The 25,869-nt window shown below is 43.7% G+C and overlaps 1 protein-coding gene across 2 annotated transcripts in view; it reads left to right on the plus strand.

Annotated features, from left to right (window-relative positions):
• Positions 1–25,869, plus strand: part of B3GALT1 (beta-1,3-galactosyltransferase 1) — a 402,849-nt gene that overhangs the window by 261,338 nt on the left and 115,642 nt on the right. For both annotated transcript variants that reach the window (XR_012220340.1, XM_073545794.1), the window contains exon 3: positions 6,374–6,483. The gene's annotated coding sequence lies outside the window, so the exon portion shown is untranslated. The remainder of the gene's footprint in view (positions 1–6,373; positions 6,484–25,869) is intronic.

Genomic DNA, 25,869 nt, shown 5'->3' on the forward strand with positions numbered 1-25,869 from the left:
AGGCAGACTTCCCTGGCCTCCTGACATCCCGAATGTGGGGAACTCCTGCCCTGGGGTCTTACCTGGTGGCTCCTCTCCCGGGACGCCCCCTCCCCCCATGGCCTGTTCCACTTTCTGCAGAGGCCCTCGACTCAGCAGGCTGGATTCACTTAGGGGCCCTACACTGCCCATAGCAGCCCCTCCCTCCACCTCTGAGCTCTCCCCTGCAGGCTTCTCACCTGTCCTCACTGTGAGCACTGTGTATGTAGTGTCAGTGCATGGCTTACCATCAGGTTTCACTCCCTCCTCCACTGTTGGAGGCACATTCAACACATTAACATTAGCATTCACAGTAGAGTCATGACATTCTTGGGGAGCCGGACTTGGGGGTTCAGTGGTCACCCACTGAGTCACTAGCCACCCCAAATCGGTCCCAAGCAACACATTGGCAGGAAAATTTGGCATTACTCCCACCTCCATTGCTGGAGGCACATTCAATACATTAGCATTGACAGTCACAGTAGGGTCATGACATCCTTGGGGAGCCGGACTTGGGGGTTCAGTGGCCACATAATGAGACACTAGGCGCCCCAAATCGGTCCCAAGCAACACATTGGCAGGAATATTTGACGTTACTCCCACCTCCCGCATTCCCCTCCCGGCGCCCCAGTCCAAAAACACCTTGGCGACGGGCAGCGCCGGTTCAACACCTCCAATTCCGGAGATGGAAAGGGTTTTCCCAGGCACCAAGTCTTGAGGGGACACCACCTCAGGACGTACTAGGGTTCGTTCAGCGCCTGTGTCCCGCAGTCCCATGACCGCTGAGCGGCCAATGGTGACGGGTTGGTAATTGTCCAGGGACCTCCCACCACCCCCTCCCACACACAAAACAGTGGACGGTTACTGGGACAGGGATGGGGCCTTATGGCGCTGGGGACACGCAGCCTTAAAGTGTCCCGGCTGGTTGCAATGATGACAACGTCTGGGTTCTGCTCCTGGCCTGGAGAGGGCAGCAGGGGGTACACCCCTTGCACTCTGGGGGCTGGGGGGACAGGGGCAAGACTGGGCTTGCCCCCTCTCCAGGTGCTGCTGGCAGGCTTCTTCAGCTCAGAGGCCCTGTTGTTGGCATACTCGTCTGCCAGGGCGGCGGTAGCAGAAGCCCCCTTTGGTTTGCGGTCACGGAGGAACTGCTGGAGGTCCTCTGGGCAGTTCCACAAGAACTGCTCCGTGACAAACTCAGCAGTGCCCGCATGTGGTTGGTCCAGGTGTCCTTTGAACCCCGCTGCAGGCTCTGGAACTTCCTGCGGTACGACTCCGGGGTGAGGTTGCAGTGCTGGATCAGGGCCCGCTTGATGCTGTTGTAGTCCTGCTCCTCCCCGGCAGATAAGTCACCCAAAACATCCAGGGACTTACCCCTCAAACGGGGGGTCAGGTACCTTGCCCACTGATCCAGTGCCAGATGGTGTTGGAGGCAGGTTCTTTCAAAGGCCAGCAGAAAGGAATCCAGGTCTCCATCCTTTTCAAGCAGGGGGAAGTCCTCTGCCCGGACCTTGGAAGCCTTGGTCCCTGGTGGGGCTGGAGCGTCCAGCGGGAGCCCGTGCTGAGCCATCTCCAGTCGGTGCCGGCGCTCCGCAGCTTCACGGCGTTCAGTATTCTCATGCTCCGCTGCTCTCTCGGCTACCGCTTGCTCACGCTCCGCTGCTTTCTCTGCTGCCGCTAGGAGTCTGTCATGGACGGCGTCGTTACCAGCCTCGAGCTGTGCCATAGCCTCTTGGAAAAGGGCCTCCGATCTGGACAGGCTGGGGTGGGCAGGTGGTGGGCAGTCCACTGCGGGACTGAGCACGGGGGTCTGGCTCCTTGGGGAGCCCTGGTTGAGCTCCCCTCGCCTTCATTGGTATTGTCCTCCACCACCTCCTCATAGACCATAGCATTGGCCTCCCCTTTGTCCTACTCCTGGTGCCTTCCGCCATCTTGGGAACCTCTGGTTACTGACACAGCTGCAATCCTGGCCTCGCACACAACTTATTATATTTGCACTCTGACCGTCTAGTGCTGGGCTGACCTTAAGACCCCAGCAGTGAAAGTTACCGCTGGTAGTCTCTAGTGTCTGGGAGTAGGGGTCCCACGCACACTATTACTCTGATCACACCGCTTGCCACCAAGTGTGGAGGAACACACACAGACCCGTTCCTCCCACGTCACCACCGTGACGTAACTACACAGGCACAGCTCTCCGGCGCCCCCTTTGTCTCTCAGGTCAGTAAGGGAACTGCACCTAGAGCAAATGGTCGCCGGGGAGGAGGTCCTGTTACCCGCTGGGTGTTCTAAGATTCGTGATCAGAGTAAAAGCATCAGCCCAAGATTAAGTTTATAGTTTAATTGCCTTAAGGGCGCACTAGATAATTACAGAAATATACAGTAAATTTGCAGTCAGAGAAAAGATATAACAAGAAGGGTACAAGACTTAAGATATTAAGCTGGAGGTCAATTTACCAGATTGTAGGGTCATGTGGGTGCTGGGGAGCTCTGCAGTCCACAGGTACAAGAATCTTAGTTGCCGGACAGACCCCCAAAGAATGGGCCGCTGCTCCCCTCGGCAGGTCTGTCCCCAGGTCCTTCTTAGATCGTCATCGTCTGGATCTTCTGTGTGAAAGAAATGAATGTCTGCCAGGGGCTGCTAGTCCTTAAACACGCTAGGTTCCTCCCCCTGTGTCAGAGGGTGGGCTAATAATCCATGCTCCTAGGATTGAGCCAAAGCGTCTGGGACACACAAAGGACATTTATTCCTGTGTCTGCTAGCAGGTACATTCTAATTGAAGCCCTAGGCTTTTTTCCGGCCCCCTGCTGGCACGGCTCCATACCTGAGCTTTGAAGCTCTGTTTTGGGCCTATCCTCATTATCACACCAATGGCCCTGGCTATTTAGCATTGGAACACTAAATCCTGCTTGTATTTACTAAGTACACAGCACCTTGGGGTATAGAAGTCGTTAGCTGCCCGTAATTCCTGAACTTAGACCAAAATGGATGCCAAGCTCAGACATGTGGCCCAATATCTAAGAAGGCGGCTGCTCCTTCATCACACCCCCCCATTCCCATTTCATCATAAAAGATCTTTGGGAGGCGTTCAAAAGGGAACCTGTCACCAGAAAAAAAGCTATTAACCTGCAGTTAAGGGGTTAATCACAGGGTAAGTAACGCTATTAACCTGCCGATTAACCCCATATCTGCAGGCTAATAGTGCCATTTCTGATGACAAGTTCCCTTTAAATAAAATAATAAAATATTATTATTTCCCTTGTAACTGAGGCTGGCATATTAGCCCAGGTTACAGGGGAAATCCAGCCTACTTTCTGCGAAGTGGTGCTCTGTGGGGCCTCCTATGACCCAACAGCTCTTTTCTCTCTTTATTTACAGCAATCACATGTCCCCTGTGAATGGAGGAGGAAGTGCGATCAGTCTCTGCAGATTAGGAGTGGCAGAACCCAGACTTTTTACATCTTTGGGTGGTAAAGAAGCAGGTCAAGATTGTAAAGATCCCATTGCTGCATTTCATCAATGCAGTCTACCTAGGAGATACTGAAAATATTACCTATGACTTATCTTGAGTAAGTCTCAAATTTTTGTAATATATTATCATCACTGCTCATCTTCCATAAATATGTAGGATGTGGGGACTGCAGCTTTTTCATATTTACACAAACATGCAAAAGTCAATTGAGCAACTAAAGTAGATAAACTTCACTTGCACCTATCTGAAAATTCTGCAGCTACTTAGTGAGTGCCTATTTTCTACGACTGTGCATACAGATAGCTGTCAGTCACTGATTAAGACTGCCCCTCTTGACTCCTAAATCCAGAATGAACAGGGATTTTACTGAAAAGTCGTAGCATTTTTTTTTCTCCACAAACCTATGGTATTAAATATCAATTTGTCCACTTTCTCCTGCTCTATAATCTTGTGCTGACAGAATAGACACCGTGTTCAATGTAATAAGGTCCATTTAACAAAATAAAAGGAGTGATACAAAAAAAGAGAAAGTACCGTAATTTAGACTGGTTTAGCAGTTATCTATGTTTTTGTCCGTGGCATTTTGAAGATGTTATTTTACGGTCTATAATAAATTACAGTCATTTGTTTTCTTTTTTTGTAAATAGCAGGCAGTAGAGGTGATCAAGTCTTTTAAAACTTGAATTCACCAGGTACGGCAAATTTTTCCCAAAAATTTGATTTGTATTCCAATAACCCTTAAAAAATGTATATATAACTCTAAGGTCTCCTAGGACTGTATCTAACACCTTTCCTTTCTCCTTAATGCAACATAGACTTAATAATGTCCAAATGACCTCACTAGAGAAACAGATGGTAAATCAGTAGTAACCAACAGCTCATTTATTAAAAAAGTGCACTAACAAAATTTTCGTGTTTTTTTGCAATGAAATAAGAGTCCAAAAATTATAACTTTTAGTCATTTGTAATCAGGCCGACTGCTCTATGCAGAACGCTGACTCAAACTGACAGTGTGATATGATAGCTGCAAGGCATTATGGGGAAGTCTACGCGGTCACATCAGGTCATGTCAGCCTTCTGTGGCCAATACAATCTTCTGCAAAGTATATAAAGATGTCAGATATTTTTTGAATTGCAAGTAGTTCCGATTAACCATAACTTGTGAATCAGCTTATCTTGAAATTGCCAAATAAGGTATACCAAAATGGGTTTTGCCAAACAGAACAGTTTTGAAAAATTAAGTAAGGAAAAGGGGAAACAATTGATCAACATATTATAATGATATCATACTTGACATAAATGGAGAGAGGGTTGTGATTGGTTAGAAGGTATTGGTAAAAGCTGAACAGGTGGAAGATAGTGATGATAGTGCTCGGTACTCGAATCAAGCAAGTCAAACTTTTGAATGTGCTCAACTCGAGTAGCGAGCATAATGGAAGTGAATGGGAAAAGAAAGCGAGGAAGAACACATCCCCGGAGTTCTTCAACTCACAAAGAGTCCAGCTGACAGAGGAGTCCCTGTTCTTCCAGCAGGTGAATCTCTAAAGCGCGGCTCGGATGATTCAGATGAGCTTCTTGTAGGGAAACGAGCACTCGAGAACCACGTGCTACTCGGCGCTGCTCCATACTTGATTGTTGTCCCCGATTGCCAATCGAGTATGAAACCGTGCCGAACACGCTCGCCCATCACTAGTGGAAGATTCTCGTTTGTTGATCTAGTGTACACAACACAGGAGAGCATGCAAATGAAAAATCTTGAAAGTGATGAAAAAGAAAGAGATTAGAGAAGGCTGTTGTGTGTAGGGGGAATACTTAAATAGAAATTCCTACTTCATCTTTCCTTGTGCTCTAGAAAGGTAAAATGGATTCACAATATAACATGTACCTAGCAGTGGAACATTAACGCTTGAATAGTAATTTCCATTCATAGCAGAATGTTACCAATGGCAGCAAGGAAACCCCATTGACTTATAATAAGGTTGATCATTTTGACCGGAAGAATTCAAGTGTTCTTTTTGTTAGAACTAATAAAATTAACAACAGAGGCTCTGAGCCTCAAAGGCAAGTATGAACTGAGAATAATGGTGGTTTCACACAATCTGAGTATGGATCATGATGCACAGAGACCGCAGGACCTAAAATATGTCATGCGCGGACTGCAAAATGGATGTATTAGACTACACAATTCTGTTTCTTGCCTAAATTCATGGATTTTGGGCTAAAAGTCATTTTGGTTTTTACTAAAGCATTTGCACCATTTGCCTTCCATAGGTGGGCTTCTCTACATCTTCAGATCAGTGCCGCTCACTCTGAAATGCACGGACATCTTACACTGGGCTGGAATCTTCGACTTTGTAGGGGCCTGAAAGGATTCTGTGCATGCTCATGTAAGGTCACGGGACATGCCATAATGTTGTGACCTTTCGTGTGTTTGTTCACAATCCTTCCAGGCTCTCATCAAAGCCAGAAGTGTCAGCCAAGCATGAGAAGCCCGGGAATTCAGAGCGAGCTGAGGTGGTATGAAGATGCGGCGAGGACTAGAAGGATGACACAGAGAGGTGAGTATAATGATTTCTATTTTTAACATTTTGATGGCCTTTTACTGTTCAGAAAAATAGTCGCCAGAGGTCAAAGTTGAATGTACAGGGAAACAAAGAGTCCGTAAAAACAAAACAATGCAAAATTTTGAATAAAATCGATGTGAAAAAATTTTTTTTGGACCAAAATGCATGTATTAAGTAATAAAAAAAAAGTCCCCAGATTTGGACAACTGTTAAAATGGGTGTTGAAATAACAATAATAGAAAATGGTAAATACTGTGATATACAGAATATATATACTCATAGATGTTAGTGTTTAACAGTACACCCATTTCTTTCTCACAGATGAATATTGACCTCCGGCCAAGAGGATAGAGTGGAGATCTGTGATTTCCTCTTATGGTGTCCACATGTTCAAGTACCATCTTCATTACCAAAAAGTCAAGTCTGATTCAGTAAGTAAATATCTAGTTTTTTTTTTACTAAAATTCTAATTTCTATTTTTTGAATGCATTATTTATTTTAATTTATTTAACAGAATTAATCAACATATGTGATCTGCTAAGTGCTAATGTAATGCCATTGTGTCAAGGCTGATTCAGCAAGTAAACTGTTTCCTTTTTTACAAAAATTCTACAAATATTCATACATAAAAAAATACAATTCCATAAATGGGACCGTACCTAGGAAAAAAGCTTGGCCCTTTATATCCTATATGATTTTGTAAACTTCATCATGATTTCATGATGTTGCAGGTTTGGGTGGGGTTTATATTGTTTTGGCGGGACTGGAAGATTTGGTTGGCAGTTATATATTTGCGCCATGCTGAGAACTTGGTCTATCATATATTTTCTGGATGTAGCCTTCCTAGAATAAAGGAATTCTGTTCAATATTTGAAGAGACAACTATGTTTTTTTAGGGTTATATGTGTGGATTGTAGGTTAAGAAACATTTTATGGCATAGTGAATGCATAAGTTGCTTAGGCTAGGTTCAGATTTACGGATGTCAGAGCTGCGGAGGGCTGCGTAGTTCCTCCGTTGAACGCAACATGCTGCATTTTGTTGAGGTCGCTGCAAAGTCAAAACGACACATGCGGACGCATCCTCATACATCCGCATGGCCTGCGTACCCAATGTTAAAGATAGGTACGCAGGCCGCATGCAGACGTAGCTGGAGCTGAATGGAGGAGATGCGGCAGTGGACAGAGCTTCACAGAGGAACTACACAGCCCTCCTCAGCTCTGACATCCGCAAATCTGAACCTAGCCTTAAAAATAATGTACTAATAGCTGTAGTTATTTAGACATCAGAGGTTTTAGCTACTTGACAGCCAGACATAAATTTCTTTTGTTTTTATTTTCTTTGGAAACTTTTTTTTTAATTGGGGTATTATATGTAAAGTTGTAAAAGGGTCTATCTAACTATGAACCCAAAATATCCTCTTAAAGAAAATGTGTCATCAGAAATTGGCCTACTGCGTAAATCAAATTTTTTTATGCTAAAAGCATTTTTTTGTAATGATTTTGTTGTGTTTTTTTAGATCACTTTCTGTATTAAAAATAATTTAGAAATCTTGCAAAGTTCACACTGATCGCTGATTCCTTTTTTCCCATAGTTCTTATTCTTTCAGGAATCCACATGTAGAATAGCAGCAATTCTCTGACTCACACCTTATCACTTGCACTGAAGTATCTATTCAGATGTCATTGTGAAGATAGGGAGAGGAAGAGAGCTGTGACATCACCTATTGTGATTGTTGGATGTTGTGTTATCAGCTGTGGACAAAGCTGTTGCCTATCATTGTAATCCTGTCTGTGATGATAACGAGTCTTCTGTAAACTCTTCCTCAAAGAACAGGAAGTAGAAGACTGAATAAGCCCCAGTGGCTGATGAGTAAATTGCAAGATTTTTTTTTTTACGTTTTGTTTAACCACCGCCAATAGATTATTTTCTGATGATACATTCCCATTAATAAAGTTCTCTCAGCAAGGCAACCACCTAATAAATAGAGTATAGCTCAACAACCAGCTAATCACAATGGACCTACCAGCGAAATATGGTATTGCAATTGGGTCTAAGTAGGTGAATAAGTGAAGAGCCGGTCTGCGGGGTTACACTGGTGCGCTGTCCGCCAAGTAAAGAAGTCTCTTACCAGTTGTAGGTAGGATATCTTTCTTGGAGGATTCGTAAAACACAGTCTGGTTCTCAGCTCCGGATTAGAGCTTTCGTCAAGTAGGTGTATGGAGGTGCTGTATTGCGTGTAAAGCTCCGTATACTCGCCTGACTAAAGCTTCAGCCCAGAGCTATCAACAGGTTCACATGTTTTAAGAATCTTCTAATAAAGGAATCACACCAACAATTGGTAAGATATTCTTTGCTGGAACAACAATGCCCCACTTCACCCCCACAGACCAGTACTTCATTTTTCCTAACCTTCTCGGAGAACCAAACGGGACGTGTTCTGTGCCACAGTAACACACAGAGGTGAATGTATACTACACACTCAGTGCTACTTATATATCCATCATCACCTAGCGGGATCATGAATCCCTAACTGTAAGTAGTTGAATTGACCACTGTATCAAAATCGCTAGGCCAAGGATGATGAATGTCTTCCCACTTTGACGTTTATATGCCGTAAGAATCAATGGGTGAACTAATATTTTCATAAAATAAGCTAAGCAATGGAATTTTTTTTTACACAGAAAGCGGAGATAAACCTTGTCTTGAACAGATGCGTCCAGAATAGTTTATTTCCAAAGAGTTAGTTTATTGAAAAAAATTGTTTCTCATTTTTCTCTTCGATGGAAATACAACCAACAGTTTATCTCTATAATCATATATATTTACATTGAGACAAGCAATTTCAAATTGCTTGATGTTTCCATTATGCTTACGAAACTTTTCTTACTCAACGCTTAATATTTAAAATTGAAAAATATTGAACATCTCTATTGCCTTAAAAGACCATTTGTTACTACACTAGCTACTGTATTGGGGTTTTCTAAGAATGATGTATCTCAAAATCGCTTCTTATGCGCAAAATGGCAATTAGACATCTGGAAAATGACCTGTCTTCCCACTTTGTTCGGTTATCTCTAGGAACATTGTGACATATTAAGCCAATTCGCTCATTAAATCATTTCTAAGGCCCTCATCTCCGCGCACATTACGCAGCATCATTTATAGAAATGGGAAGCGCTCCTTTAGGTAGAGTTCTTTGCTTGGTGACTGGCATAGTTGATATTATGGCTCTGTTTATTGTGTGATATGCATGTTCATATTATCTCAGCTAGTTTGCATAATCGTTGCGTATTGTTCTTGAGTTGCTTCTCGGGGATGACAGCGCATCTCAAGAACTCTTGCACTTTGGCACTTGTTCTCATGCAAATGAGAATGTGTCCGACGATGAAGTTGACATTTACAGAATGCATCAAATAGATAAGTGGTGATAGGAGAATTTATTTCCCAAAATAGCTAGATAAATACATCCTGTCTTCTTCGAATTTATCTGTGAGTTGTTTGCCAACCATTATTGGCTGGTAATATGGCCACGTGAAGACAAGAAGCATAGACATTAGTTGCAGCCCTCTGTACGGATCTGTTGAAAAGCTGATATTAGGCAATTGAAATGATGGTGCTTTCTAATAGTTCTTCGTATCTCCTTGGGAGATGAAAATGTAGAAAACCAGACATCCCACAGTGAAAACAAAATGTAGGAAGCTCAAGAAAGTGCTCAACGCTTGATGCAATAGTAATTTTCTATTATTAAATATCATCACAGACAATTTCATCTCCAAGTGACCATTCTTCTGCTAGAATCACTAAACTTTTTATATTCTTATTTCTCAAGACCATCTCCTTACTATATTCTCATCAACTCTTCCATTGTGGCAAAAGTGACATTAACATCTTAGTAAATTGCTAATTTATGACTAAAATAACATGACAACTACTTTCTGTTGTCCCATCCTGAAGCAAATATGGCCATCGTAGCAAAACAGAAAAATATTATCAGCCCTATAAGTTAGTAAACTTCTGATCCACCAGTGTAAGGCTGAAAAATATATACATATTGTATGGAAATAAAAACTGTTTCTTTTAAAACGGTTCTATGGGAACAGAAACAAAAAATAAAGAAAATGTTGTTATACATAAAATACTAAATACTTTTAATTAGCAAAACACAGTTGTTTTGCCTACGGAGGTAATCATTATAAAATTAAAATGTCCATCAACTTGTTACACTTATAGAAACCTGTTGTAAACTGTTAGCACAGATGCCTGTGAACCAAGGAAGCAGGATATTCTACCACTGTAATCTGGAGATAACCTGTCATTCAGAAAGACAGCAGTGTGAACAGCCTTTTTTTGGCTCAGCACATTTTTATCTCTAGTACTAGATCAGATAGACAGGGTAGGCAGCAGTGTGAGCAGCTTCTTCTTACCTCAGCACCCCCTGCTATCTCCAGTATTAAATAAATTAGACAGGGTGGACAGCAGTGTGAGCAGCCTTTTCCTAGCTCAGCACCCATGGTATCTCCAGTTTTAGATCAGATAGACAAGGTGGACAGCAGTGTGAGCAGCCTCAGCACTCCTAATATCTCCGGTATTAGATAGATCAAATAGACAGGGTGGAAAGCAGTAGGAGGAGCCTTGTCTTATTTAAGCATGTTAGTATGTTCAGTATTAGATCAGAAAGACAGGGTGGACAGCAGTGTGAGCAGCTTTTTCTTACCTCAGCATGTCTGGTATCTCCAGAATTAGACCAGATAAACATGGGGTGGACAGAAGTGTTAGCAGCCTCTTCTTACCTTAACAGTCTGGTAGTAACATAGTAACATAGTTTTGAAGGCTGAAGGAAGACCTTATGTCCATCTAGTTCAGCCTATTTTTAGTGCAGCTGTTCTGCATTGCTGAGCCTGGGGAAGGCAAAAATCCCACAGAGTAGAAGCCAATTTTCTCCATAGGGAAAAAAATTCCTTCCCCTAAGCTTGGTCAACCATCTACCTATAATATTCTGTTATTCGTAACCTTCTATACTGTTACTCACAAGAAAAGCATCCATTCCTTTCTTAAATTCATTCACTGAGTTGGCCATCACCACTTCCTCAGGAAGAGAATTCCAGAGCCTCACTGCTCTTACCGTGAAGAACCCTCTTCTATGCTGGTGCAGAAATTGTCTTTCCTCCAAACGAAGAGAATGCCCCCTTGTTCTTGTCACAGTCCTTGGTACAAACAGTTCATTGGAGAGATCTCTGTATTGCCCTCTGATATACTTGTACATATATATTAGGTCTCCCCTAAGTCTTCTCTTTTCTAGAGTAAATAGACCTAATTTTGATAATCTTTCAGGGTATTGTAGTGAGCCAATTCCATTTATCATTTTAGTAGCCCACCTTTGAACCCTTTCAAGTTCAGTAATGTCTTTCTTGAGCACCGGCGTCCAAAATTGCACACAATACTCCAAGTGTGGTCTGACGAGTGATTTGTACAGAGGGAGAATTATGTTTTCATCTCGTGTCCCCAGACCTCTTCTAATGCATCCCATGACCCTATTTGCTTTGGTGGCAGCTGCCTGACACTGGGCACTCCAATTTAGCTTCTTATTGACTAAGTATATCAGAAACACATGGTGGATAGCAGTGTGAGCAGACTCTCTTTTTACCTCAGCACCTCTGGTATCTCTAGTATTAGATAAAATAGGCAGGATGGATAGCAGTGTGAGCAGCCTCTTCTTACCTCAGCACTCCAGCTATCTCCAGTATTACATCAGAAAGGTAGAGTGGACAGCAGTGTGAGCAGCTTCTTCTTACCTCAACACCTCTGGTATCCCCATGTATTAGATCAGATAGACCGGGTGGACAGCAGCATGAGCAGACTCTTCTTATCTCAGCACCCTTGGTATTTCCAGTATTGGATCAGATAGCAGTGTGAGCAGCCTTTTATTACCTCAGCACACCTGATATGTCCAGTGTTACACCAGGGTATCCACTGGGAGAACATCTTCCTACACATGAAGGGAGGATGAGCTTCTACTGCACCTTTTCATAGGCATCTACCCAAAACTGTCTTAACATTCTGACCAGTTTCTGTCAGTGTAGCAGCAGCCATTTTAATTTTATAGTGATTAGCTCCTTTCTATGTTTTCTATTCCTGGAGAAACCCTTTAAGGGGGTCCATGGTATAATTTTTTCATCAGACACATTTGAATATTTTTTGTCAGCCATTTTTAATAGTGAAAGAGGGTTGTCAAATTATAATGGTTCAGTAATAAAACCATTTATTAGTGTTAAGCTACCAAATGTGTGAAGAAGTAGAATACCAATAGAGGGGAACATTACTATAGAAACAGACAACAAAAAGTTTGTAGTCTGTTACTATGGCAACACATAGATTTCCTTAGAAACTATAGACACCAGATGATTGGAACTTCTTAATTAAACTGTTTGCAGACTGATTTTATTTATAATTTCAGATGCATTGGAGTAAAAAAATAATGGATCTTCTTTGTAAATGAGTGGATTTGGTTGCTACGTCTTTCGCCTTAGCTCGGATCGTATTTTTCTTCAAGCAAAATTCAACACTTTTTAAAAGTTATTGAATGGAATCAATTTTAATACTAAATACGTTTTTAGTATTTTCCACATTGATCTTAAGATGCAGCAGAGCTGACTTAGTTGCTGGGTGCAATTTGACTGATGTTATCGTGACATATATAGTTTTTCCTAGAAGTTAACAATCATCTCTGCTACATCTGGGACTCGTGGGCAGACATTGTTAGTTATGTGTTCAGTATTAGCATTATAGGGAAGGAATCACCCTCTTTTCCACTGCAAGTGTTTATTGCTCAGTGACATGCCATTTTCTTAAGGATTAAAGACAGAATATTAGAACAGATGTCTGTGCAAGGAGATCAGCTTCAGCTATCCGGATGTTTGCCAGATTATTTACCATGTCTACGCTATCATACACAGCACCAGTTCCAATTCTGTTATCATTTTCACCTTATTGATATCTTATACTTGGTGTCAATGGATCCGTAAAATTCTGCACTTGTGATTCGGAAATATAATTTATTCCTAAGTATAGAATTTTAAAATATAGATTTAGACCAATTATGGATTAGATCCCTGTAAAACACTGATAACTATTACCCTTTCTATATATAAAAAAAGATTATGAGGTCCCAACTGCTGATAATCCAACCAAGCGCAAGAATGAAGGGGGGCTACACAGGAACCTTCTTTTTCTACATATTCTGTATTCTACAGTATGTATTCCATTCCATATTCTGCAGCTGGAGAAGGCTGATGTCCAAATATAATGCAAAGGTGTTTTCTTTAAATTGGTGAAAATGTCTTTGGTCGATGAATCTCGCAGAGCATTCTGAGAGTTGTAGTTTTTTTTGAACAATTGTCAAACTACAGTTTGAGGACCATTGTTGTGTATAACGCTAAATGGCTTGGACAGCACAAATCACCTTTAAGGGGAACCTATGGGAAAATGCAGCCCAAGCACTTATTACATTATTAAAAATTTAGCTACATATGTCACCAAAAATTTGGACTTCGCAGAATTCCAAATTTTTGGTATTTGATTCTCCGGGATACAGCAAATTAGCAGCCATCTCACCCTTCCTCCCACCCTGCTTCCGCAGCTGCTTGGCCCTCCGTGCTTGTCTTCTGATTGTCTGGTCATTTGTTCTTCTGGCCTATTCTTAATCTATGCCAGCATACAAAGATAATCTGAGGCCTATGATTGGCCTCATATAGTAATGTGTATATTGTGCTTCGAATGGTTACTGGCTCATGGCTTGCAAAATTTTTTCTTACACACGGATAGCCAAAAATATGCGTGTGACCATGTGAGGTTAATCTGACACCTGACACTAGTCTGTGCAAGAACGTCAGATGGGACGGTCTGTAGGAGCGCCAGCTATTTGTGGGTATGGGTATGCAGATGGGGATCCGATGCTGCTCCAGCCGGGTGCCTCAAAAGAGGAACAATTATAGGAAAGTTGCTGAAAGACACGGTCTGCAGGGCGCAAAGACAAATTCTATTGATGCAAAAAATTCTTCATTTATTAAAGAAGCACACTGGCCATCTTCCCAAATGGATACTAAATATCCCTTATGGGCAATACTGGAGAGTCCAAAAAAATTGTACAAATGATAGCGATTTTTTAAAAGAGGCAGAGGTCTTGAAACATCGGTTTCATCATAAGGGTTATCCAAACAAACTACCTTTTGATATCTGAGATTCATTTATCAAAATACACCTTCCACAATTCTGAAGTTTTTTAGTGGTGTTTTATCCCTACTCATTTCTTTTTTAACACTCTTTTTTAACGTGTTCTTGTATTTATGTTTTGTACACTTTTTATATGGCCGTTATCAGTCTTTTAATTATCACGTGTCTTAACTGTTTTTGAACTGTTTTAATTGCTTCTGCATTTTTATTGGTTGCTGTTCCTTTAAATACATCCCCCTTTGCATTGAGTATATAATGCCACTTGAGGAAGACGGATCTATTCCATTGAAACGCATTGTGGACTCTTTTAAATTTCAATGGTTTCTTTAATAAATGAAGAATTTTTTGCATCAATAGAATCCTGTCCTTTGCGCCCTGCAGACCAGGTCTTTCAGCAACTTTCCTACTAGTCTCATGTGGTCATATGAGGTAAGGCATTTCTTACTCATGTGACCACATGGGACAAATCGTAAGTCTCAGATTGACCTCACACATTAGAATGGAGAAAGAACAGAAGACCGGTAGGACATATGACTAGAGTTGAGCGAAAAAATCGCCGACTTTCATCAAAGTCGGATTTAATGAAACGAAACCCGACCATAGCGTGAGGTCGGCCACGAGGTCGGCGACCCGAGTGCCAAAGTAGCGTTTCAAATTATGCTTCCCGCACCTTTTTTCAGCCAATGATGGAGGACGCACACTGTGGGCAACGCCATGACATAGGCAGCAGCCACCACCATCTTAGAGAAGGGCATTGAAGTGATTGGCTGGCTTTGTGTGGCGTTACAGTGGGTATAAAAGGCTGTGACCACCGACCGCCATCTTACTTCTGCCGATCTTAGCATAGGGAGAGGTGCTGCTGCTGATTCTGAATAGGGAGAGCATTAGGCAGGGAAGAAGAAAAAAAAACTGCTTCTGGTGATAGCGCTTTTCACTGTACAATTAGTGTGCAGTGAAAGGGGAGGATTTTTGCCCTTGTGCAGCAGCGCTGGTGGTGATTAGGCTGCATTGTAAGGCTACCTGCTAGCTGCAATGCTGTGTGCACACTGGTGTTCATACTGCTTTTTTCAAAGCACTCCAACTTTTATTATTTTGTCCTGGTGAGTTACTGAGCATTCATTTTTTCACAGACCGTATAGAGGTGTACGATCCTCACATGCTACCATGTACCGGCTGGTATCACGGACAAATAGAAGCTATCTGGGTGTGACTCTGGAAGAAAAAGCCGAGGAGTTTGTCCATTTTTCCAGACCTACACCTTAGAGTGCTGTCCGCTTTTCAAACAGTTTCATATATCTGCTGTTTAACTATGGTGAAAACTAGACAGACAGCATGTGTCAGTCCCTATAGAAATAGACGGAGATTGACAATTTTCCATACAGACACCGTATAGCGGTGTACGATCCTCACACACTACCGTGTACCGGCTGGTATCACAGACAAATAGAAGCTATCTGTGTGTTACTCTGGAAAAAAAAGCCAAGGAGTTTTTCCGTTTTTCCAAACCTACACCTTAGAGTGCCGTCCGCTTTTCAAACAGTTTCGTAGATCTGCTGTTTGATTACGGTGAAAACTAGACAGAGACAGCGTGTGTCAGTCCCTATAGAAATAGACGGAGATTGACAATATTCCATACAGACACCGTATAGCGGTGTATGCTCCTCACACACTACCGTGTACCGGCTGGTATCACAGACAAATAGAAGCTATCTGTGTGTGACTCTGGAAAAAAAAGCCGAGTTTTTTTTCCATTTTTCCAGACCTACACCTTAGAGTGAGTGCTGTCTGCTTTTCAAACAGATTCGTATATCTGCTGTTTGATCGCGGTCAAACTAGACAGAGACAGCGTGTGTCAGTCCCTATACAAATAGACGGAGATTGACAATTTTCAATACACACACCGTATAGAGCTGTCTGATTCTCAAACAGTATTGTATATCTGCCGTTCGCATTACAGTCACATCTATACTGAGTCAGTGTGTGTGACACTCCGTAAATACATATACGGAGATTGTTAGTTACACGAAAAACATATACAGCTGTACACTTCTGATACAGTTCCGTATATCTGCTTGTTGGATTACGGTCCAATACATACTGTGAGAGCATCTGTGACTAACAAAATATATACGTAGATTTAATTTTTTTAATACACCTTACACAGCTGGATGCTCCTCATGCAGTACCATCTCTCTGCTGGTATTTTTTCTACATTTTCCCAAACATGAGGAAGTATGGTGGAAGAGTCCGCGGACGTGGGCAGGGGGGTGAAGCTGGTACTGCTGGTGGTGGTGCATTGGCTGGTTCTTGCAAAAGCACAATAGCAGCTAAGGCAGGAGGTGTTGAGCCTGCGTCATCCTCTGGCCCAAGAAGGCCTGTAAGTTTGCCTTTTCTTGGAGTAGGAAAACTGCTTTTAAAGCCGGAGCATCAGGAACAGGTTTTGGCGTACATTGCCGAAACAGCCACCAGCTCTATTGCCTCCTCTTCTGAGCGTTCGAAACCTGCAAGCACGGAGTCGTCAGTGCAGGGTTCTTGTCAGGAAAAACACCTTTCCTTGTGTCCTTCACCCCAACCAAAAGTTAAAGATGCGGCAGCCCACACTTCAGATTACTCTATGGAGCTCTTTTCACATACCATACCTGGGTTATCCAGTCAAATCCAGAATTCCCCAGTCCAAGATGAATCTGACATGGAGTGCACTGATGCACAGCCACTGCTAGATGATTCTGCTGGTACATCGACCCAGAGCACTACGCTCTGGGTCAATGTACCAGCAGAATTGCCCTCGCAGTCTATTGAGCCAGAATCTGACCCTGATGAAACTCAGGTGCCCCTTCCCACATACTATACCACCTTACACAGTGATACAGAGGAAGGTAAAGAGGAAGGTGCAGATGACTTTGAAGAGGAGGTGATGGATGACCCAGTTCTTGACCCGGATTGGCATCCATTGGGGGAGGAGGGTGGCACTGGCAATAGTTCAGATAAGGAGAAGGATCCGCAGCAGGCATTGACATCGCAGCAGCAGTTATCTGGAAGGCCTGTAGCTGTCCAAAAACGTGGACCAAAAACTAAAAGAGTTGCAGGACAGCTTGGCCAGACGGTCAACTTAGCACAGTGTGCAAGGCCAGAAAATGTATACCATAGCAGGAAGAGTGCAGTGTGGCACTTCTTTGTCCAAAATCCTACTGATGAGGCAAAGGTTACCTGTAAGAAGTGCGGAAGGACCTTTAGCCGAGGTAAACAACTCAGAAATTTGAATACCAGTTGCATGCTTAGACATTTAATCAACATGCACTTGCTAGCGTTGATGAACTACAAAACCTCAGGTAGCATGTATGCACCTGCTCCAACTGAAGGTAGCCAGCAACGCTCCATCACTTCCCCCACTGTAAGACCACCGCCACCGTTAAGCACACCACCAGCACTAAATGTGGAGGTGTTGTCGCAAGGCCAAAGAACTCAGGGAATCACAATGGTTTTGCAACACAACACTGAATCTAGGTCATCACTACCAATACCATCACCAACCCCCTCTCACTCCGTCCGGTCCACCGCTACTTCCCCCATATGCAGGTGCCAGCTCACCCTACCAGACACTCTGAGCAGGACAAGAAAGTACTCATCCTCTCATCCATGTACACTTTGTTTGAATGCCTACATTGCCAAACTAATCTCATTAGAGATGATGCCCTACCGTTTGGTTGAAAGCGAAGCTTTCCGCGACCTCATGGCCTACGCTGTCCCATGCTATGACCTACCCAGTCCAAGCATTAAAACAGTCAGTGAGTGGAAAGGTGCACCTTACAACAGATGCATGGACCAGTAGGCATGGCCAAGGCCGTTATGTGTCCATCACTGCGCACTGGGTTAATGTGGTGGATGCAGGCTCCACTGGGGACAGCGGCGGTGGAACAGTGCGTCCTAGCCCACGGTATAGGAAACAGTTGGCTGTAGGCTTTCGATCCTCCTTCTCCTCCTCTATCAGCGAAAGCTCGTCCACAGAGCGCAGTCGCATGAGCACTCCATCCACAGCTGGCAGTGTTGCACACGAGGTGTCCCACTATGGAACAGCTAGTGGTAAGCGTCAGCAGGCTGTGTTAAAGATGATGTCTTTAGGCGACAACAGACACACCACGGAGGTACTGGCCAACTACTTGCAGCGACAAACAGAGTCATGGCTGGGCAATCTACCTCTTGAGGCAGGCAAGGTGGTCAGTGATAACGGCTGTAATTTTGTGGCAGCCATAGCCCATGCAAAACTCACACACATACCTTGCCTGGCTCACACTTTGAACCTGGTGGTACAGTGCTTCCTTAATAATTATACGGAGTTAACATCCCTGCTCCATAAGGTGCGAAGACTGTGCTCGCACATCCGTCGCTCGGCCGTACACTCCAGTCGTATGCAGAAGCTGCAGCGATTGCTCCACCTCCCCAAGCACCGCCTAATCATAGATGTTGCAACAAGGTGGAACTCCACCCTGCACATGGTTGAGAGGCTGTGTGAACAGAGGCAGGCTGTAATGCATTTGTGGGAGGATACACGGCCAGGCAGTTTGAGCGAAGACATGGAATTGTCAGATGTGCAGTGGTCAAAGCTGAAAGACCTCTGAAAAAAGTCCTTTAGTGTTTTGAGGAATGCACACGGCTGGTAAGCACAGATGATGCCATCATAAGCATGAGCATCCCACTTTTGCGTCTGCTTATGCAAAGTTTGACACACATTAAGGATCAGGCATCTGCAGAGGAGGAGGAGGGAAGCCTTGATGATAGTCAGCCATTGTCTGGTCAGGGAACTGTCCTGGATGAGGTGGAGGAAGAAGAGGAGGAGGAGGATGAGGGAGATGATGATTTTGGGCAGGAGGATGCTTCTCAGGGGGCAAGAGAAAATGTTGGCATTCCAAGGTCAGGTACAGTGTTTGTGCGTGACTGTAGGGATGTGGATTTGCCAGAAAGTGCTCCTCCATCCACCACTGACAGTGCATCATTGACACCTGGAACATTGGCCCACATGTGTGATTATGCCTTGCGGATCCTAAAATGGGACCCCCGCATTTCCAAAATGATGAGAGATGACAACTACTGGCTGGCCAGCATCCTCGATCCACGCTACAAAGGCAAATTACACAAAATCATGCCACAGGAGAACCTAGAGATAATATTTGATAACAAACAAGCAACTCTGGTAAACAGGTTGTTTGAGGCTTTCCCAGCACACAGCAGCGGTGCTGTTTCTCCCACGAGCCGTAGTGGGCACAATGGAAGAGGTGTTCGTGGTGCACATAGCCGAAGTGGCGTTGGAGACAGGGGTTTAATGACCATGTTGTGGAATGATTTCTCAAGTACCGCTCACACGACTGCTAATACTGCATCGATTAAAAGTGACAGGAGACAGCAGTTGTCAAATATGGTTACAAACTACTTCTCCTCCCATATCGATGTTCTCCCTCATAGTCCATGAGTCGGGCCAGATATCGGTACTACCCGGAGTGACTAATTCTCTTTGGTGTTAGGTAGATGCATGTCTGTAGTTTATGTTTTGATATGATAGCCCTTGCACATCAGTAGCTTAACCCCTTCAGGCCTATTTGTACCCAAATGCCTAGGCCATATTTTGTAAATCTGACCTGTCACTTCATGCGGTAATAACTTTGGGACGCTATCACCTACCCACACCATTCTGAGACTGTTTTCTCGTGACATATTGTACTTCATGGTAGTGCTAATTGTGAGTTAATAGATTTTACCTTTATGCATAAAAAATTACAAAATACACGAAAATTTGGGAAAAATTCGCTATTTTTGAACTTTGAAATTCTCTACTTTTTACAAAAATGCTGATACCCCCCATAACAGTTATTAGTTTACATTCTGCACATGTCTACTTCACATTGGCATCATTTTGGAAATGAAATTTTATATTTTTCGGATGTGATAAGGCTCATAGTTTTATACGCAATTTTTAAAGTTTACGACTAAATTTCCAAAACCCATTTTTCCAAGGACCAAGTCAGTTTGGACGTCACTTTATGGGTCTTGTATAACAGAACCCACCCATACAGTACCCCATTTTGCAAACTACACCCCTCAAGGTGTCCAAAACGGATTTTCAAAACTGTTAAACCCCTTAGGTGTTGCACAGGAATTCAAGCAAAATGACAGTGAAATATCAAAATTTCAATTTTTTGGCAGATATTCCATTGTAATCCAATTTTACCTGCAACCCAGCAAGGGTTAACAGCAAACCCAAACCCAAAATTGGTTACCCCAATTTCGCAGTTTATAGAAACACCCCACATGTACACGTAAACTAAATTATGGGCGCGCAAGAGGGCTCAGCACAGGAGAGCTAGGCGGTTTTTGGGAAAATAGATTACACTGGAAGAAATCCAGTGGGCCATGTCATATTGGAGAGACCCTGAGGTACCCCCAGAGTGGAAACCCCCAAAAGGTTACCGCATTTTGGAAACTACACCCCCTAAGGAATGTTTTAGGGGGTATAGTAACCACTTTGACCCAACAAGCGCTCCATTGGAGTTTCATGCACTTGGTTGAGGAAATTGAAAAGTACGTTTTTTACCGAAAAATGTCGCTTTAGGCCCACATTTTTCATTTTGAAAAGGGGGACCAGGAAAAAGTACACCCCACTTTTTATTCCCCATTGTCTCCCGAACACGGCAATACCACAAGTGTTGTCTAAAACCACAGTATTGGCGCACGGCAGGCTTCGTAAGCGAAGCTGCGGCAAAACTCACTGTAAGAAATCTATGGGGCCATGTCACATTTGGAGACACCCTGAGGTCCCGCACAGTGGAAACCCCAAAAAAGTGACCCCATTTTTGAAACTACACCCCCTAAGGAATGTTTTAGGAGGTACAGTAACCACTTTGCACCGGGAACCGGCTCCCGACCCGCGGCGATCGCCCGGCATATGATCCGGGTACGATTCGCCGTACCGCTACGGCGGCCAGCGCGAAGGGGTTAATGGTATTTTTCACCTTTTGAATAGATCCTACCTATATTTCCAAAAAATAATGATTAAAGGTCGATTTAGGGGAAATGCCAAAATGTCAATACAATGCATGTAGTATTTGTAACAAAATTTAATCCAAGTTATGTAACTACACACTGAACATGTCATGGGCTTGTCCATACTAATGTGTGTGTGTGTGTGTGTGTGTGTGTGTGTGTGTGTGTGTAGGTGTGTGTGTGTGTGTGTGTATGTATGTATGTATGTATGTATATATACAGTGGGGAAAAAAAGTATTTAGTCAGTCAGCAATAGTGCAAGTTCCACCACTTAAAAAGATGAGAGGCGTCTGTAATTTACATCATAGGTAGACCTCAACTATGGGAGACAAACTGAGAAAAAAAAATCCAGAAAATCACATTGTCTGTTTTTTTTTTTTCATTTTATTTGCATATTATGGTGGAAAATAAGTATTTGGTCAGAAACAAAATTTCATCTCAATACTTTGTGATATATCCTTTGTTGGCAATGACAGAGGTCAAACGTTTTCTGTAAGTCTTCACAAGGTTGCCACACACTGTTGTTGGTATGTTGGCCCATTCCTCCATGCAGATCTCCTCTAGAGCAGTGATGTTTTTGGCTTTTCGCTTGGCAACACGGACTTTCAACTCCCTCCAAAGGTTTTCTATAGGGTTGAGATCTGGAGACTGGCTAGGCCACTCCAGGACCTTGAAATGCTTCTTACGAAGCCACTCCTTCGTTGCCCTGGCGGTGTGCTTTGGATCATTGTCATGTTGAAAGACCCAGCCACGTTTCATCTTCAATGCCCTTGCTGATGGAAGGACGTTTGCACTCAAAATCTCACGATACATGGCCCCATTCATTCTTTCATGTACCCGGATCAGTCGTCCTGGCCCCTTTGCAGAGAAACAGCCCCAAAGCATGATGTTTCCACCACCATGCTTTACAGTAGGTATGGTGTTTGATGGATGAAACTCAGTATTCTTTTTCCTCCAAACACGACAAGTTGCGTATCTACCAAACAGTTCCAGTTTGGTTTCATCAGACCATAGGACATTCTCCCAAAACTCCTCTGGATCATCCAAATGCTCTCTAGCAAACTTCAGATGGGCCCGGACATGTACAGGCTTAAGCAGTGGGACACGTCTGGCACTGCAGGATCTGAGTCCATGGTGGCGTAGTGTGTTACTTATGGTAGGCCTTGTTACATTGGTCCCAGCTCTCTGCAGTTCATTCACTAGGTCCCCCCACGTGGTTCTGGGATTTTTGCTCACCGTTCTTGTGATCATTCTGACCCCACGGGGTGGGATTTTGCGTGGAGCACCAGATTGAGGGAGATTATCAGTGGTCTTGTATGTCTTCCATTTTCTAATTATTGCTCCCACAGTTGATTTCTTCACTCCAAGCTGGTTGGCTATTGCAGATTCAGTCTTCCCAGCCTGGTGCAGGGCTACAATTTTGTTTCTGGTGTCCTTTGACAGCTCTTTGGTCTTCACCATAGTGTAGTTTGGAGTCAGACTGTTTGAGGGTGTGCACAGGTGTCTTTTTATACTGATAACAAGTTTAAACAGGTGCCATTACTACAGGTAATGAGTGGAGGAAAGAGGAGACTCTTAAAGAAGAAGTTACAGGTCTGTGAGAGCCAGAAATCCTGATTGCTTGTTTCTGACCAAATACTTATTTTCCACCATAATATGCAAATAAAATGAAAAAAAAATAGACAATGTGATTTTCTGGATTTTTTTTTCTCAGTTTGTCTCCCATAGTTGAGGTCTACCTATGATGTAAATTACAGATGCCTCTCATCTTTTTAAGTGGTGGAACTTGCACTATTGCTGACTGACTAAATACTTTTTTTCCCCACTGTATATATATATATATATATATATATATAGTGTGTGTATGTATAATTATATAACGTTACTCCATAATATCTTCAACATCAGACTCTGAATCTGACTGTTGTTCTACTGGCTCGTCTTCAATACCCTTGTTCTGGCATGTCTGTAACCTGCACATGTCCGTGCACTTCAGACCATTGCTGAGGCAAGTACACTGAGGAAGTTCGCATGACCGCACACACTTGCAGGACAGTAGCTGGATAATAGCTTCTGGTGCTGGTGCCCCTCGCATCCACTTGACAACAAGCTTTCCGTCATTATCTATCATCCAACCGCAGTCTGTTGGGTTTGCAACAAATGGCTGGCTCTGCAGACTTCTCCTCCAGATCACAGCCTGGTAGTTTGCACGCAGTGCATGCATGAAAAGGCAGTCTTGGCAAGGAGGGAGTTGACTTGACTCTACCACTCCACGTCTGGCACAGAACAGCTGATACCGGAGCCTGTTTACCTCAGTTGTTTGGGTAGTTGGCAGGTACATGTGGCAGGTGATTTCCTGTAACTTCTCAAAGAGTTCGGGAGACACTTCCCATGAACGACCAACTTCCTGAAAGGCATCCTGGTATGTCTTGTTCATCTTCAACTGCTTGAGTGTCGTCATCTACCCACGGCCAGCGAATGCACTGACTGTGTCACAGCCTGTAAATGCATGCATACCAATCAATGAATCACACACGCTGCCTCCCAATGTTCTGCTCAGAGTGGTGATATCCAGGAATCTTGTCCGGTTCTGTGTACCGCATTTCTGGAACAGGTGGGATGGGATTTTGTGGCACATGCCCAGACACAGGACCATGACATCAGTATCCTCTGAAGTGATGATGACAGACTTGTAACCAGATTCTGCTGCATGAAGAGCATGGAGGAGGCGTGTGTCTGCTTCTTCTTGACTTGACTTAAGGTCAGCAGCCTCTTCCCACTGTTCTTTGGTGATCTTAAAGCAGAGCTGCTCACATGTGACATACATCTCCTTCTCCTCAAGCTTCTCCCTGTGGTGTTACACCTTCCATTCTTCTACCAGAAACTTGATGAGACTTGCCTTGTTGGAGGAATTACTTAGTAGCTTTCTCCACTGCTGGATGTTGTGCCCATGTTGAATGTTCTTGAAATGGATCCCTGTGCCTTCATATCTGTTGACTCTTTCTGTATCTTTGATGGATGTCTCCTTGTAGACGTCAAAGACAATATCAATGCGCTTGCTCTTAGCACCCTCATGGATAGCGTGACTCATTTCTGTGCCTGCTAGCTGGGCATATGTTGCATCGTTTCCCTTCAGTTTCTGAACCAGGCTCATCCCATCAATGATGGTTGCAGAGGGCTCAGGGATCACCTCTGCAGGAGGAGCATTCCTCTCCAACTCCCTTGCTAGGGCAGCCTTGTTGGTCTTGCGGATAGACCCATCACCGTTGGCAAGTGCTCATGGCAATGGCCCCAGGGGATGAGTCAAGACATCACTCATTTGTAGCTTTCTGTTCTCAGCTACAAGTATCATCTGGCCAAATAGGTTCCTGTCAGCCTTCAAAATTACCTCCTTGCCAAGGCCTTGTCTGTGTGTCTTCATTCTGATGTTAGAGAACGTTTTAAGATTGTTCTTCGTCATCTTGTCATGAAACAGTGTAGTTGGCGTATCGGTACCCAAACGCTCATCCTTGAATGTGTGATATGCATCCTCTCCTATACTGTATGCCCCTAGAAGGTCTTTGGCTACATCTGGTGGTGTTGCAGTCGCTGTTGATAAACTGATAAGTTCACCATTATGCTCTTTGTTGAAGGGGTTCAACCAACCAGTCTCCAGCAGTTCAACAAAAGATCGGACATCGGCTTCATCTCTTCTAATCCTGGACACCTGTAGGTCTGAATGACTGAAGTCAGTATATTGTTGGCCTACTAGGGCCCTCAGCTGCCTCAAGTACATGCTGCGGTACTCCGATGTCAGGTAGAATCTGGCGACAGCTCCAACTTTGAGGCTGAAGCCTTTTGTGCCCCCTGGTGTCTGGGTGTCTTTGTTGATTGTTTCTTCGATGGTCTGGTCCACATGAATCCGTCCAAAAGGATTCTTGCTACCGATCTGGACCGAAAAGCCACCTTTTATGAAGTATTCATGGACCTCTGGGTGGTCTATGGGCAGCCGAGACATCGTAGCATAGTAATAGGTTAGGTATGGGGCATAGTTGACCTTGTCATAGGCAAAACACCACGGTATCATCTGTCGGATTGCTCCTAGGTGAAGCATCCAGTTGCCTTCTCTTGAAGCTCGAACCAGGGCCAGCATGGTCTCGACCATGTCCAAGTATGACATCCAGAATGCTGAGAGTTGTTCATTTCTGAAGGTCTCAAAATAAACTTGAAAGAGCTTCAGGGTAAGTGTGCAAGATTCATTATCCAAGAACTTTTCGAAGGATCCCTGCGACACACTGATGCAAAAGTTTGTGATGTTCTTCAGTGTTTCATCCAGATGGTGAAGGTCCCTTGCATGGTTTTCTTCTAGCCATGGAAGGAAGTTTTTCCATGCAAGCCTCATAAGTGCTTCATAGACCAGCTTGTGTAGTCTCACTGGTCTGTTGTACCTCCGGTCGTCCATCACTCCAGACACTGATCCTTCAGCGATGACACCAGATTCAACACACAGATCTCTAAGGCCTGCATCCTGAAATCCTTACCTATGATGGAGAGGAGATTACAGATTGTGTGGAAG

The sequence above is a fragment of the Dendrobates tinctorius genome, unplaced genomic scaffold (genome assembly GCF_039654945.1).
Source record: "Dendrobates tinctorius isolate UK_male_01 unplaced genomic scaffold, ASM3965494v1 ptg000143l, whole genome shotgun sequence".
In the NCBI taxonomy this organism is placed as follows: domain Eukaryota; kingdom Metazoa; phylum Chordata; class Amphibia; order Anura; family Dendrobatidae; genus Dendrobates; species Dendrobates tinctorius.